Genomic DNA, 13,309 nt, shown 5'->3' with positions numbered 1-13,309 from the left:
TCCACATAATCATAGTGTGTCAACTTGAAAATGACCAAAAAAAACTGAATGATGCTGGAAATCTGAAACGAAAACAGAAATTGCTGGAAAATCTCTGCAGGTGTGGCAGCATCAAAGGAGAGAAATCAGAGGTTAATGTTTCCACTCCAGTTCTGAGGGGTCACTGAATCCGAAATGTTGAGTCTGAAAATAACCAGATATTCCTATTCTGTTTTCTTTCCATTGACTAATCATTAATCCATGCCAGCATATTATCCTCTATCCCTTGCTAAATTTGTTTGCTAACCCCTTGGGAGCTTATTAAAAAACACTCTGAAAATTCAGATACACAATGCATTGCTTCCCTTGTATCTGGTCTGAGAGTAACAGCTTCAAAATACTCTCAGTAGGTCTGTTGAGCATGATTTCATAAATTTATGTTGACATTGCCCAAATGAATTCTTTTCAAAGTATCCAGTTATCCGTTCTAACAGATTCTAGTACTTTCCTCCCTACTGTTATCAGGCTAACAGTTCCCAATTTCTGCTCTCCCTACTTTGTTAAATAGTGGGTTTATATTTACAACCTTGCAGTCTGCTACCATTCCAGGATCTGCAGAATTTAGCTGTATCTTTTGAACCTGGTGTTCTCTTGGGTTTTACCACGACTTTGTTTTCATGGGTATATTTGTTGACTAGTCAGACATATCATGATTCAGCGTCTGTAAGTGCCTTCATACAATCCCTCACATTGGAAACCACCATATTAAACTAGGTCATTTCATGGGCTACTGGATCCTCTGGGACATAGAAGCAAAATTCAAAAGGAAAGTTTCCCACAGGGTTCTACAGGTTTGTTTCTTGATACTTGTGTATTATACTTGTCAAGATCAACTTATGCCTTGATCAGGGCAAATTCTGCATTGAAATGTGAATAGAGTACACACATCCCTCATCATATGGATTGTAGCCACCCCACCAATGTCGATCCAGACTGGCTCAGTACTGCAACAGTTTTGCTTTAGCTCTTCAGGAGGAAACCCAGAATCCAGGATGAATTGAGTTACACACTGAATCATCTCTTCGCATTGCTCTGCCCAACATGAGTAACACCTCAATTTTAATGACTCCAAGACCTCACACACCATAACATTTCAGCAGCTTCAAACTCTCGGCACTGTTTGTTACATATTTATAAAATGCACTCTGACCAAACTCTTATTCAGAGAAACATACAGTACAAAGCAGTCCATTCAACCCACTGTACCTGTGCTAGATTTTTCAAATAACTATGCACTCAGTCCAGAAAATATTTCCTTTTCACGTGACATGTGCATGCAATCCCCTAGTGGATGCTACTCACGTAAATTATTCCACTTGTTGCTCCCCAGCAATGGAATTATGCAAGTTTGTAATCAGAGTTTTCTGGTCTTTGCGGTCAAATTTGGTAACCCATCTTGCAGCAGTGGTACAAACGCAAATGACAGCAAATAATGTTGAAGAGTGACTGCATGAATGTGAATAACAACAATGGAAAGATGTGAAGTCGGCTCACAGAAGGCTTCTCACTTGATAGTTGAATGTACCCATTGATTTATCACTACTAGCTCCGTTAAATGTATATGAATCTGCCAGTAATTCAGGGGCCTCCTCCCTCTCTCCAGCCTCAATGTGGATTGATTCAATTATGCATTAATCACACCACTCACCCTCAATCTCCACGTTAGGCCTGAAAATATCTTTGTATTTCCCCATAGCTTGGCCACAGCTGCAATGTTATTTTAAAAATGTCTAGAAACTTGCTCATAATTCTTTGAACTGAGTGCATTCACTACCATAGAACGAAATAATTAAAACACCGGCCTTTCATTTCTTAACAGCTTCAGTGACCTTCTTTGCTCACTTTAAGGTTACAGACAAAAGATACAGCAATTAATTTTGTCACAGTTTGGAGGAGAGGTCGGTGCACACATGGGGCCCAGACTAGTGCCGACAGAGACCTGGCAACAAGAGTAATTTGATTAGTTAAATGGCTGCATCGGGAATTTGAAACAAGATTGATGGCGCTATCCAAGAAAAGACCGACAAAAGGCTGACTAGGTGGTGGCAGCAGCAGCGAGACAAAAATGAGCAAGGGAAATGAGAAATAAAAAGGTTAATCAGGGCTGAAACACTGCATTTGGAGGTGTAAGGGTTGCTCATTAAATGCACAGTGTGTCTCATGTACTGATTCTCATCAAGCTGGCAGCAGAGTTCCATCTGCATCCAATGTTGGAAGTCAGTAGAGTTCATGATGAAGACGACGTGTAAAGGGAGGTTGACACTCTCTGTATTAATAACATTACAATCCAACTGCCACTCTGTGACATTCTAGTCTCGCATGGCTATTGCCCTGGTAATGAAGTCCAAGAGTGACAGCCTGTTTGACGAGCCAAATTCCCCAGGCGAAGCCCCCCACTGTCAGATTATTTTAAACATTAATCTGGTATGAAGTGGACACAGTTCCCGCCAAGTGGCACTCAAGGTCAGAGTTAAAATTTCTCAACTATCAACTGTTGGAGAGAGAGGTTACAAGCAGCTCAGGCAAAATTCTAATAAAAATTCTACTACAAATCTATGCAATTTAAATCCAAAGTGTTTAGCTGATCATCCGATTAATGTATCACTACTTTATGGTGCAGTGGCTGTTTGCCAAGTTTCAAGCAAATGCCTGCAAATTCTCCTTTTGGCAGGAAAATTAACTTTGGATTTAAATCTGGACTTTGATCCAATTGGGGCAATCCAAGGCATGTTCCTCTGGCCGTAGAAATCTTATCCAGGGTCATGTGAAACTGAGCCCACTGTGTAAATACCACAAAAATGATGAAATCAGTAGATTGACCTCATAAAACATACTGGCCAAAGTTTATAATTACAACAAATAATTTACAAGCATTTGACAAGTAATCAAACCTGAATTACAACAAATACTCGTGAGTGCATGAGTGTGTGAGAGTAAGTGTGCGTGTGCGTGTGCGTGTGCGAGAGTGTGCGCGTATGAGTGTGTGCGCGTGTGAGTGTGTGCGCGTGTGAGTGTGTGCGCGTGTGAGTGTGTGCGCGCATGTGTGAGTGTTTGTGTGAGCGTTTGTGTGTGTGAATGAGCTGAGACATAGCTCTCGAGAATATTGCTTAGAATGAATTATTTCCAACACTCTCCAATCATCACTGCATTAATACCTATTTTTAGATGAAACCGGAACAATGAAAACTCTGATTGCAGGATGAAATTAAGGACATCAGGAAGGAAGTCTTATGTTTTAAAGACAATAGGTGCCTTTGTGGAAAGGTTTCTCCAAAGGAAAACTAATTAAAGCATTCATTCATTCAATCAAGTTGCATCAACTACAGCAAAAATAAATCTACAAAAACAACTGCTTGAGGCAATAAATTGTGTGTTAAGGAATATCACGTAATAAATACTTGCAGGCTCTTATTCTCTTTGTAATTAAAAGCCTTCGTAAGGATCTGCCTTCATCTTCAACCATCATTTAGGAGTGCAACAGTGGCACAGAGGTTAGCATTGCTGCCTCACAGTACCAGTTTAACTGCAGCTTTGGGTGATTGTCTGTGTGGAGCTTGCACATTCTCCCTGTGTCTGTGTGGGTTTTCTCCAGGTACAGTCCAAAGATGTGCAGGTTAGGTGGATTGGCCAGGCTAAATATTCCGGAGTGTCCAGGGCTGTGCAGACTAAGTAGGTTAACCATGGGAATTACAGGGATAGGATGGAATGCTCTTTGGAGAGTTGGTGCAGATTCGATGGGCCAAATGGCCTCTTTCTGCATGACTGGGATTCTGTGGCTCTATGATTCTACACTCACCGATTCTCATTCATCTGGGCATTTGCAGGCTCAAGAAAAGTAATTGCACTGGTAATGACAATTTGTAATTATTATCAGTACTTATTAGCAACAGCTCTACTTCCCTAGGCCAAGTGACTATTCTCAATAATTACAATGGCTTTTTAATTCCACCTCTCGCTCATTTCTTAGTGACAATTTATGCATCCTTACAGCCAGTGAAAGAACATCGACAGTCTCTCCCTAAAAGCCAATCACAATCAGTGCCTTCCCATCTACAACTGGATGGCAGTCCACTATTATTCAATACACTAAATACCATCACACTCAGTCAATTTTCGAGTGCTAAAAATATCTGTGTTTCAATGCATTGCAGTGACTGACTGCAAAATTTGCCACTATCCAACGTTAACACATTTGCTGAAATATTCAGAAACAAAGATTGCTGTCCAACAGACCACATGCCTCAGCTTGGGTTGAGAAGAAAGTTAGGAAATTAATCTGTTTCTGCCTTATCTACAAGTTTGTACTTGACAGTGATCTTCCATTTCCAAAATTAAGTGATAGAGTGTGTCCATGTCTCTGGTTTGGAGTTTATTTATTGTTATCACTTAGACTAAAAACAGCAGAATGTAGCTCTTGAAAATTCTTGTACTTCATACTTTTCAATCTCTCTCCCCCTATGATAAGAAGGGAAAGGAAAATCACGTATCCAATCCTTAGTTTTTGCTTGGGAGGGAGAGAGGGGAATTTTCAAGCTTTAGGTAATCACCTCAAATTACTGACAGTCTCCTTTAGGACATAATTACACACATGCTTTTCTTTGAGAACTAGCTTTAAGCCATCAAAGTACTTCCAACACTATAGCCTCCGCAGGCTCAGCCATTATTCTAGGATGAGTGGTGCTGGAAAAGCACAACAGGTCAGGCAGCATCCGAAGAACAGGAAAATCGACATTTCGGGTGAAAGCCCTTCATCAGGAATAGAGGCAGGAAACCTCCAGCGTGGAGAGATATATGGGGAGGGGGCTGGGGAGAAGGTAGTAAAGAGTACAATAGGCGAATGGGGGTGGGGATGAAGGTGAAAGGTCAGAGGGGAGGGTGGACTGGATAGTGGGAAGGGAGATTGGCAGTTAGGACAGGTCATGAGGACAGTGCTGAGCTGGAAGGTTGGAACTGGGGTAAGGTAGGGGGAGGGGAAATGAGGAAACTGGTGAAGTCCACATTGATGCCCTGGGGGTGAAATGTTCCAAGGCGGAAGATGAGGCGTCCTTCCTCCAGGCATCGGGTGTTGAGGTAGCGGTGGTGAAGGAGACCCAGGACCTGCATGTCTTCGGCAGAATGGGAGGGGGAGTTGAAATGTTGGGCCACAGGGTGGAGGGGTTGATTGGTGCGGGTGTCCCGGAGATGTTCCCTAAAGCGCTCTGTGAGGAGACGTCCAGTCTCCCAATGTAGAGGAGACCGCATCGGGAGCAATGGATACAATAAATGATATTGGTGGATATGCAGGTAAAACTTTGATGGATGTGGAAGGCTCCTTTGGGGCCTCAGATGGAGGTGAGGGAGGACGTGTGGGCGCAGGTTTTGCAATTCCTGCGGTGGCAGGGGAAAGTGCCAGGACGGGAGGATGGGTTGTTGGGGGGCGTGGACCTGACCAGATGGTCACGGAGGGAACAATCTTTGCAGAAAGGGTTGGGAGGGAAATATATCTCTGGTGGTGGGGTCCGTTTGGAGGTGGCGGAAATGTTGGCGGATGATGCGGTGAATGTGAAGGTTGGTAGGGTGAAAAGTGAGGAATGGGGGATTCTGTCCTTGTTACGGTTGAAGGGGTGAGGTTTGAGGACGGAGGTGCGGGATGTGGACGAGATGCGTTGGAGGGCATCTTCAACCACGTGGGAAGGGAAATTGCGATCACTAAAGGAGGAGGCCATCTGGTGTGTTCTGTGGTGGGACTGGTCCTCCTGGGGATGAGCCTTGCACTTTTCAGCAAATATTCATAACAGTCAGGTAAACCTGGTAGGATTTGGGACTCTTAAGTGTCTTAAGTTCCATTTAAGGAAAAAAAGTCAATTGCCATCATCTAGCCTTCCAGCTTTTGCTCCTAACCTTGAAGGAACTATCTGTCGTAGGTGAGGCTGGACACATATTCAGTTACTGACTGCCCGTGAACACTTCCAGCTTTGATACCATACCCCAGCATTAGTTGGGTTCACACAAACACTGCATTATAGGACATCAATGCACAAATGTAACATTCTGCAGATGCTGTCTTTTCCAGGTTCGGTAAAATCAAACACATTGCAAGAGATTTTGTAGTTCTGAACAGCAAGAGACCAAGAGACGATGCAAATTGACATGCAAAACTTTAATTGCAACCTCATTTGTGATTATATCCCAGCTAATTAATTCATGAAGTGTTTGGTTTAAAAAAAAGGCTAATATTTCCATTCAATTCCCATTATGATAGTTCCAAGTTATATTAGAACACTATCCAATGTAATTCTATATTTTAAAAGGAATTTGAAAAGGAACCAACACCAGTTATGAAACATCTGTGTTATTTAACAAGTGGTTTGAAATTTCATGTAAATAATTAATGTTATTGACTACATACTTCAATATCACCCATGTCCCTTACATCGCTTCTGCAGTACTATCAACGCTGTTTATATCTATTTCAGCAGCAACTTTACTGTTACTATTCCTGTACATTCTTGGATTGCTAATTAATCCTCATATTAAGAGTCCCTGGAATGCTCTTCCCCAGAGAATGTGAAGCCATTGCATTGCATACTTTTAAGGCAGAAGTTGATATCAAGTACAGTGAGAAAAGTGAAGATGAGGCCCCAATCACATCTTGGAGAATGGGGAAGCAGGCTTGAGGGCTTGAACAGCCTGCACGCGCTCCTAATTTATATGTATGCTCATAACAACCTCATTGGTTTGACAGTTTGAGAAATTTGTCTTAATATTTCCACAAATACTACATCATAGCATGTTAATAGAGCGTAATGATGATCTACAGCAGTCCATGCTGGTGGTTTCTGTTGGTTTAAAACATTCAATGATAAAGAAATTACTTTTAACAGCAGAAAACTAATGTTGGTCAGTGAATATTGTCAAAAGGAGTATGCAGTGCCTTAAAATTATTCTGCCATTATTTTAGATGATGCCTGCTTTATACTTCAGTGTATCTACCCAACTTTAATCCACATCCCTTTATGTCCTCAAATAAGATTCTATCAAGCTCAACCTTGAAATGTTCAATTGATCAACCGTCAACAAGAGCAACCTAAATCTAGCATGACTTCAATCAGACTTGTACATCAAAGATTATATACTCCATACTAGCAAGGTGGCCCAGAAATCTGCAATGCATTTAAAATGCTTCATTTGGACAACAGCAAATCTAGCCCTGAAAAACTCCAAAATGTTTCACTGGATCAGCTTTTTAAATGAGAAATTTTACCAGCAGTGTGATACAGGCAGAGGGCTTACTTACAAAGTAAGAGTAAACTTGCGAGGAGAAAGTGAGGACTGCAGATGCTGGAGATCAGAGCTGAAAATATGTTGCTGGAAAAGCGCAGCAGGTCAGGCAGCATCCAAGGAACAGGAGAATCAACGTTTCGGGCATAAGCCCTTTTCCAGGATTCCTGAAGAAGGGCTTATGCCCAAAACGTCGATTCTCCTGTTCCTTGGATGCTGCCTGACCTGCTGTGCTTTTCCAGCAACACATTTTCAGCAAGAGTAAACTTGCACCTACATAATACTTTCCATATTTCCAATCCCATATCGTTGGGGGAAAATGGCTTACTTCTGCTACTTTGTCACATGGTCTTAGATAATTACAAACTGTTCAAGAGTCAATTAAATCCATTTGAAGTTCTGTAATTTAGGCAAACATAGCAACCAATTTGTTTACAGCCAATTTTCACAAACATATGGTCAAGCATTCTGTCTTTAGTGGTGTTAAATGGAGAATAAATATTGGCCATATCATTCAGAGAATTTCTCATTCTTAGAATGGTGCCATGGGATGATTCACATTCACCTGAGCAGACAGTCAGGATCTCAGTTTATTAAAATTATCCAGTTACCGTAATCAGTTGACAGTCTGTCAGTCAACTACTTCTAACCACTAATCTCCAAACCCGACTGGTATTAAAATGGAAGGATACTAAGGTTGCAAAGATTTTATCAGGAATTGGGGTTCTCACTCCACTTTTATATTTAACAATTTCACAGATTCAGCTACAAAGATAAACTTTTATGATTTTAGTGCAACACACAGTTTTTCCTCCAGTCTTTAACTAATTACTCAGCATTGACAGCCATATGTTTCAGCAAAAATCAACGAACTGTGTCATATTAATTTCTGAGGCTGGTCTATTTCACAGCCAACAGCTAAACAAAGCATTAAGTATAACAGCAACATCATTATTCATGTGCAAAATAACTTCAGATCAAATTTCCAATCTTGTGCCAGAAACCTCAATTAGGATTCAAGCTGGTCCATGGCAACTTGCAGAATTTATATCAATAGCAAGTCTACTGTTGGACCCTTTTGTAAAGATACAATTTGTTTAATCATCAGATTAAACAAATCACCAGACAATGGGAAATCAGGAGCTGCTGGAGAGTGCAGGAGCCGTGATTGGATCAAGATTGATAGAGTGAAAAGGTACAAGAGCATTATAAACTTGAGCAGGAATAGGCCATCTGGCTATTCATTTTACGTGAAGAGGGAATGAGTACCGGGTGACAAAATACAGACCAGTGTATCACACCAATGACTACATTAGAAATAAATAAAGGACAAAAGTCTGAATAACAACACCTTTTCCAAATCTGACATTCACCTAAGAAAACCAGGGATAACACAGAAGCCAACTGTACCTGCAGTGCTGCTCAAACCTCTCTTTATCATTCATCCATGGGATTTGTACACCACCAGCCTAGCCAACATTTATTGTCTGTTGCAAATTGCTCTGGAGAAGATATGGTCTTCTTGATTGGTTGCAGTTCATGTGGTGTATGTACACCCACAGTGTGATTTGAAAGGGAGCACCAGGAATTTGACTGAGTGACAGTGAAGAAATGGTCATGCACTTCCAAATCAGGAAGATGTGAGACTTGGGAGGGAACTTGCTGGTGGTAGTACTCCCTTGTAATTCTGCTATAGCCTTTTTAGATAGTGGTGGTTGTGGGTTTAGAAGGTGCAGCACAGCAGCCTTGTTGAGTTGTTGCACAGCACCTTGTAGATGGTGCACGCAGCGACCACCGTGCATTGGTGGAGATGGTAGTGAGTGTTGAGGGAGATGGGTGGCATGCCAATCAAGTGGGTTGCTTTAGCTTGGACGATATTGAGATCCTGGAGTGTTGTTGAGTGGGGAGTATATTTCAATACACTCCTAACTTGATCCTTGTAGATGGTGGACAGGCTTTGGGGAATCAGAAGATGAGTTATGCGCTGCAGAATTCCCAGCCTCTGCTCTCGCACTTTGTGTACTTGTAGTACTAATCCAACTCAGTTCTGGGCAATGGTAAACCCCCAGATGTTGATAGTGGAGGCTTCAGCAGGAATAATGCTATTGAATGACAAGGGATGATGGTTGAATTCTCTAGAGTTGGGTGATAATTGCCTGATACTTGTGCAGCACAGATGTTACTTACCAGTTATTAGCTTAGGCTGAGTGTTGTCCAGGTCTTGTTACATTTGGGCAGAGGATACTTCAGTATCTGAGGAGACGTGCATGGTGATGAACATTGTGCAAATATCCCTACTTCTGACTTTAGGATTAGATTACTTACAGTGGGGAAACAAGTCCACACCGACCCGCCGAAGCGCAACCCACCCATTTACCCCTTTTACTTAACACTACGGGCAATTTAGCATGGCCAATTCGCCTGACCTGCACATCCTTGGACTGTGGGAGGAAACCGGAGCACCCGGAGGAAACCCACGCAGACACGGGGAGAATGTGCAAACTCCACACAGACAGTCACCTGAGGCGGGAATTGAACCCGGGTCTCTGGCGCTGTGAGGCAGCAGTGCTAACCATTGTGCCACCCGGGAATTGAACCCGGGTCTCTGGCGCTGTGAGGCAGCAGTGCTAACCATTGTGCCTCACAGCGCCAGATGGAAGGAAAATCACTAATACAGCCAAAGATGGTTGGGCCTCGGACACTAACCATCTGATGAAGGAGCAGCACTCAGAAAGCTAGTGTTTCCAATTAAACCTGGTGTTGTGAGATTTTTAACTCAGAAACTCCTGCAGTGATTTTGGCTGAAATGACTAACTTCCAGTAAAACCCATCTTCCTTTGTGTTAGGTATGACTCTAACCAGGAAAGTGCTTTTCCCTCGAATCCCATTGACACAAACTTTCCTCAGGCTCCTTGGTGTTTTAGGAGAAAGTGAGGGCTGCAGATGCTGGAGATCAGAGCTGAAAATGTGTTGCTGGAAAAGCGCAGCAGGTCAGGCAGCATCCAAGGAACAGGAGAATCGACGTTTTGGGCATAAGCTCTTCTTCAGATTCCTGAAGAAGGGCTTATGCCCGAAACGTCGATTCTCCTGTTCCTTGGATGCTGCCTGACCTGCTGCGCTTTTCCAGCAACACATTTTCAGCTCCTTGGTGTTATACTTCATTAAAAGCTGCCTTTACATCAAGGACAGTCAGTCCCACTTCCTTTTGTGTATGTGTTTGGATCAAGGCTATAATATGTTGAGGATGTGAAGATGGCATGACTTTCCTTCTCTGAACAACAGAGAGGTTTAATGGTCACCATCAGCCCAGCTTTTTAATTTCAGATCGTTACTGAATATGAATTTCACCAACCTCCATGGTGGGAATCGAATCAATCTTTCCCAGAGCATTAGCTTGGATCTCTGAATTACTAATCCAGGGATTTTACCACCTCTCCTTGAAGTAAAATGAAATGAAAAAGCTGCACCAGGAATTAGGGTTATGAAGTCTAGCAGAGGACTATATGATATATTAACTGGTCAAAGTATCCCTGATCTCAAATGCATACAATAAATAGCAAGAGGCACTATCAGGAGTGTTACTTCATTCAGTTAAATGGCACATTAGCTGCAGCATTGCTATTAAATGTATATTTATGATATTTATTAAATAATTCATCACAGTGAGTCAGAAGCATGCAGTTTAGCTGCTCCCTTTATTACCAGATGAATGATTTCCCTATGAGGAAACTCACTTCAACACCACACTGTAGTAGGAATGAACCAGAGAAATTCAAGGCTTCTTTAACAATATTAGCAACTTTTTAAAAAAAGTCATAATTTTCTAAGTCGTGTGCAGAGTTAATGCTCGATACCTGCATCATTTGGTCAGTTTAAATAATTCCAATTTTCTAAGAATTCGTGGTGACTTTGTCACAAGTACAGTTTCCAAAAATGTTCCTTCCCTGGTGAGAGGATTAATGAAACAAAAATGAAACAAAATGCTATGATCTTGAAACAGCTACAGTGGCAAATTGGTAAACTCGCATCAAAACCTGTTAACACAACACAACATAATATTGAGCAGACCACGTATTCTGGTGATAATCTTCTGCTGGAAACATTGAACATACAAGATGGGTACTCTCACATAAAGGACTGAATACCTAAGACATTAGGTTGCATTCAAGTTCATGGTCATTGCTCCCTTGCACTTCCTGAACACATTTTGGATGAACAGTACCATTTGAGAACAGAATTTCTCAACTAGCCATGGACATTTTTTGCTTACAATATATTGGCTTCAATTTTTGTTGTATTGTAACTTTGCTTGGTAAGATGCTAAAACTGCAGGGTCATGAGAGCATAGTGAAGAAGCATTGCACCTGGGATCTAAGTGAATTCAGCAAGTGACTGTTTACCTACTTAATCAATTAGATTGAAAGATTCAGATATAAGCCAATGAATAACAAAGGATGAAATGTATAATAAACTGGTAAATTCAACAGCAAATTATGTATCTGCTAAGAATATATCAAGTGGGAAAGAAAGACCGGGTAGAAACAAATAGAGGCAGAGAGGAAAATTGCTTTCTCTAAAAGAAACTGGTATTTTAAAAATTTACCACAGCTAAACAGTGGAAAAAAAATCCAGACTTCTTGTTAATTTTCAGTGTGAGAAAGAGTGATTGACAATACTGTAAGAGGTAATTTCGGTTTAAACTTTAAGATGTGCCTGGACCACAGACTGATCTATAATAAAAGACAAAACCTTTGTTTCTTTTCTAACAACCATTTTATATACTCAAAAGTAGAGTATTTAAATTGTGCAGAATGCTGACAATTTGTGAGCTATAGTAAAAGCAAGCAGGCTCTTGATTAATGAAGCCATTCACACAGCAGAGAAGGATGAGACCTTCGCTGATAAGACTCCAGGATGGGAGTAAGACTTGAGACATCTGTTTCAAGATTAAAGCTTTTGACTGATAAGACTACAGGGTGAGAAAAACAACAAACTTTGGAGACTCTGGAGCCTTTTGTTGCAGACTTTGTGATAAAAATAATGATGTTTTTAAGAATGTGAACCTCATGGCTTGTTGGAGCCAAGGAGAGGAGGGACTTGTCCTATAAATAATGGAGACTTTGTAAGCCTCAGGGCGCCTTTTCTTTAAGGGTGCCCGACTCTGCAGACTTGACTTGTTAATAAAACTTTGTTTTCCTGAATTTGTCTAGAGCGATTATTGAGAAGCGATTTTCGTTTCTAACAAATACTTACTAGGGTGAACTAAAAGGATACAATGCGTTCACAAGGACAAGACACCTTTCTGTTGCGCGTTTAGTCTGCCTCTACCATTCAACAACAGAATCTTCATAAAGCTCAGTGCTAAGATAGAGAGTGAAATATTGCACTTCAAAGCTAGTGTTGCAGTGAAAACTTAGGCAGCAGCTTTTGGGGATTCTCATTTCTCTGGGTGTTTGCTCCTCATCTCAAGTTGCTCTACCAAGCTCACTTAAACAACAGCAAGGCTTTGTTCTATGAATGTGCTATATAAAATTGTCGAGGAGAAAGTGAGGTCTGCAGATGCTGGAGATCAAAGTTGAAACTTTATTGCTGGAACAGCACAGCAGGTCAGGCAGCATCCAGGGAACAGGAGATTCGACGTTTCGGGCGCCAGAAGGGCCTGTGCCCGAAACGTCGAATCTCCTGTTCCCTGGATGCTGCCTGACCTGCTGTGCTGTTCCAGCAATAAAGTTTCAAATATAAAATTGTCAGAAGCATTCAACTTCTGTAGGGTGTTCTCCAAGGTACTGAATATTAATCAAGGTGAAGTGTCCTACAACAGAGTCATCACAGCAATGAGTCTGAAATTATCAACCACACAAGGTTTATCCTGGTTGACAATTCAGTTCAAAAAACAAACTTGAATAAATCTATGCGTTTGAACAGATATAGTCATTGCACACCCCAATTAGGGCACTTTTCCCAAAGTGATTTTAAACATAGACCTTAATATTTCTGTGGGATTAGAAAT

The 13,309-nt window shown here is 41.4% G+C and overlaps 1 protein-coding gene across 17 annotated transcripts in view; it reads right to left on the bottom strand.

The window, feature by feature from the left end:
- The window catches only part of LOC122553704 (alpha-(1,6)-fucosyltransferase), a 747,121-nt gene that overhangs the window by 110,734 nt on the left and 623,078 nt on the right, over positions 1 to 13,309 (bottom strand). The gene's annotated exons all lie outside the window — the stretch shown is intronic.

This window comes from Chiloscyllium plagiosum, chromosome 10 (genome assembly GCF_004010195.1).
Source record: "Chiloscyllium plagiosum isolate BGI_BamShark_2017 chromosome 10, ASM401019v2, whole genome shotgun sequence".
In the NCBI taxonomy this organism is placed as follows: domain Eukaryota; kingdom Metazoa; phylum Chordata; class Chondrichthyes; order Orectolobiformes; family Hemiscylliidae; genus Chiloscyllium; species Chiloscyllium plagiosum.
The sequence above is the reverse complement of the archived record's forward strand: the minus strand, read 5'-3'. Positions and strand labels throughout refer to the sequence as shown.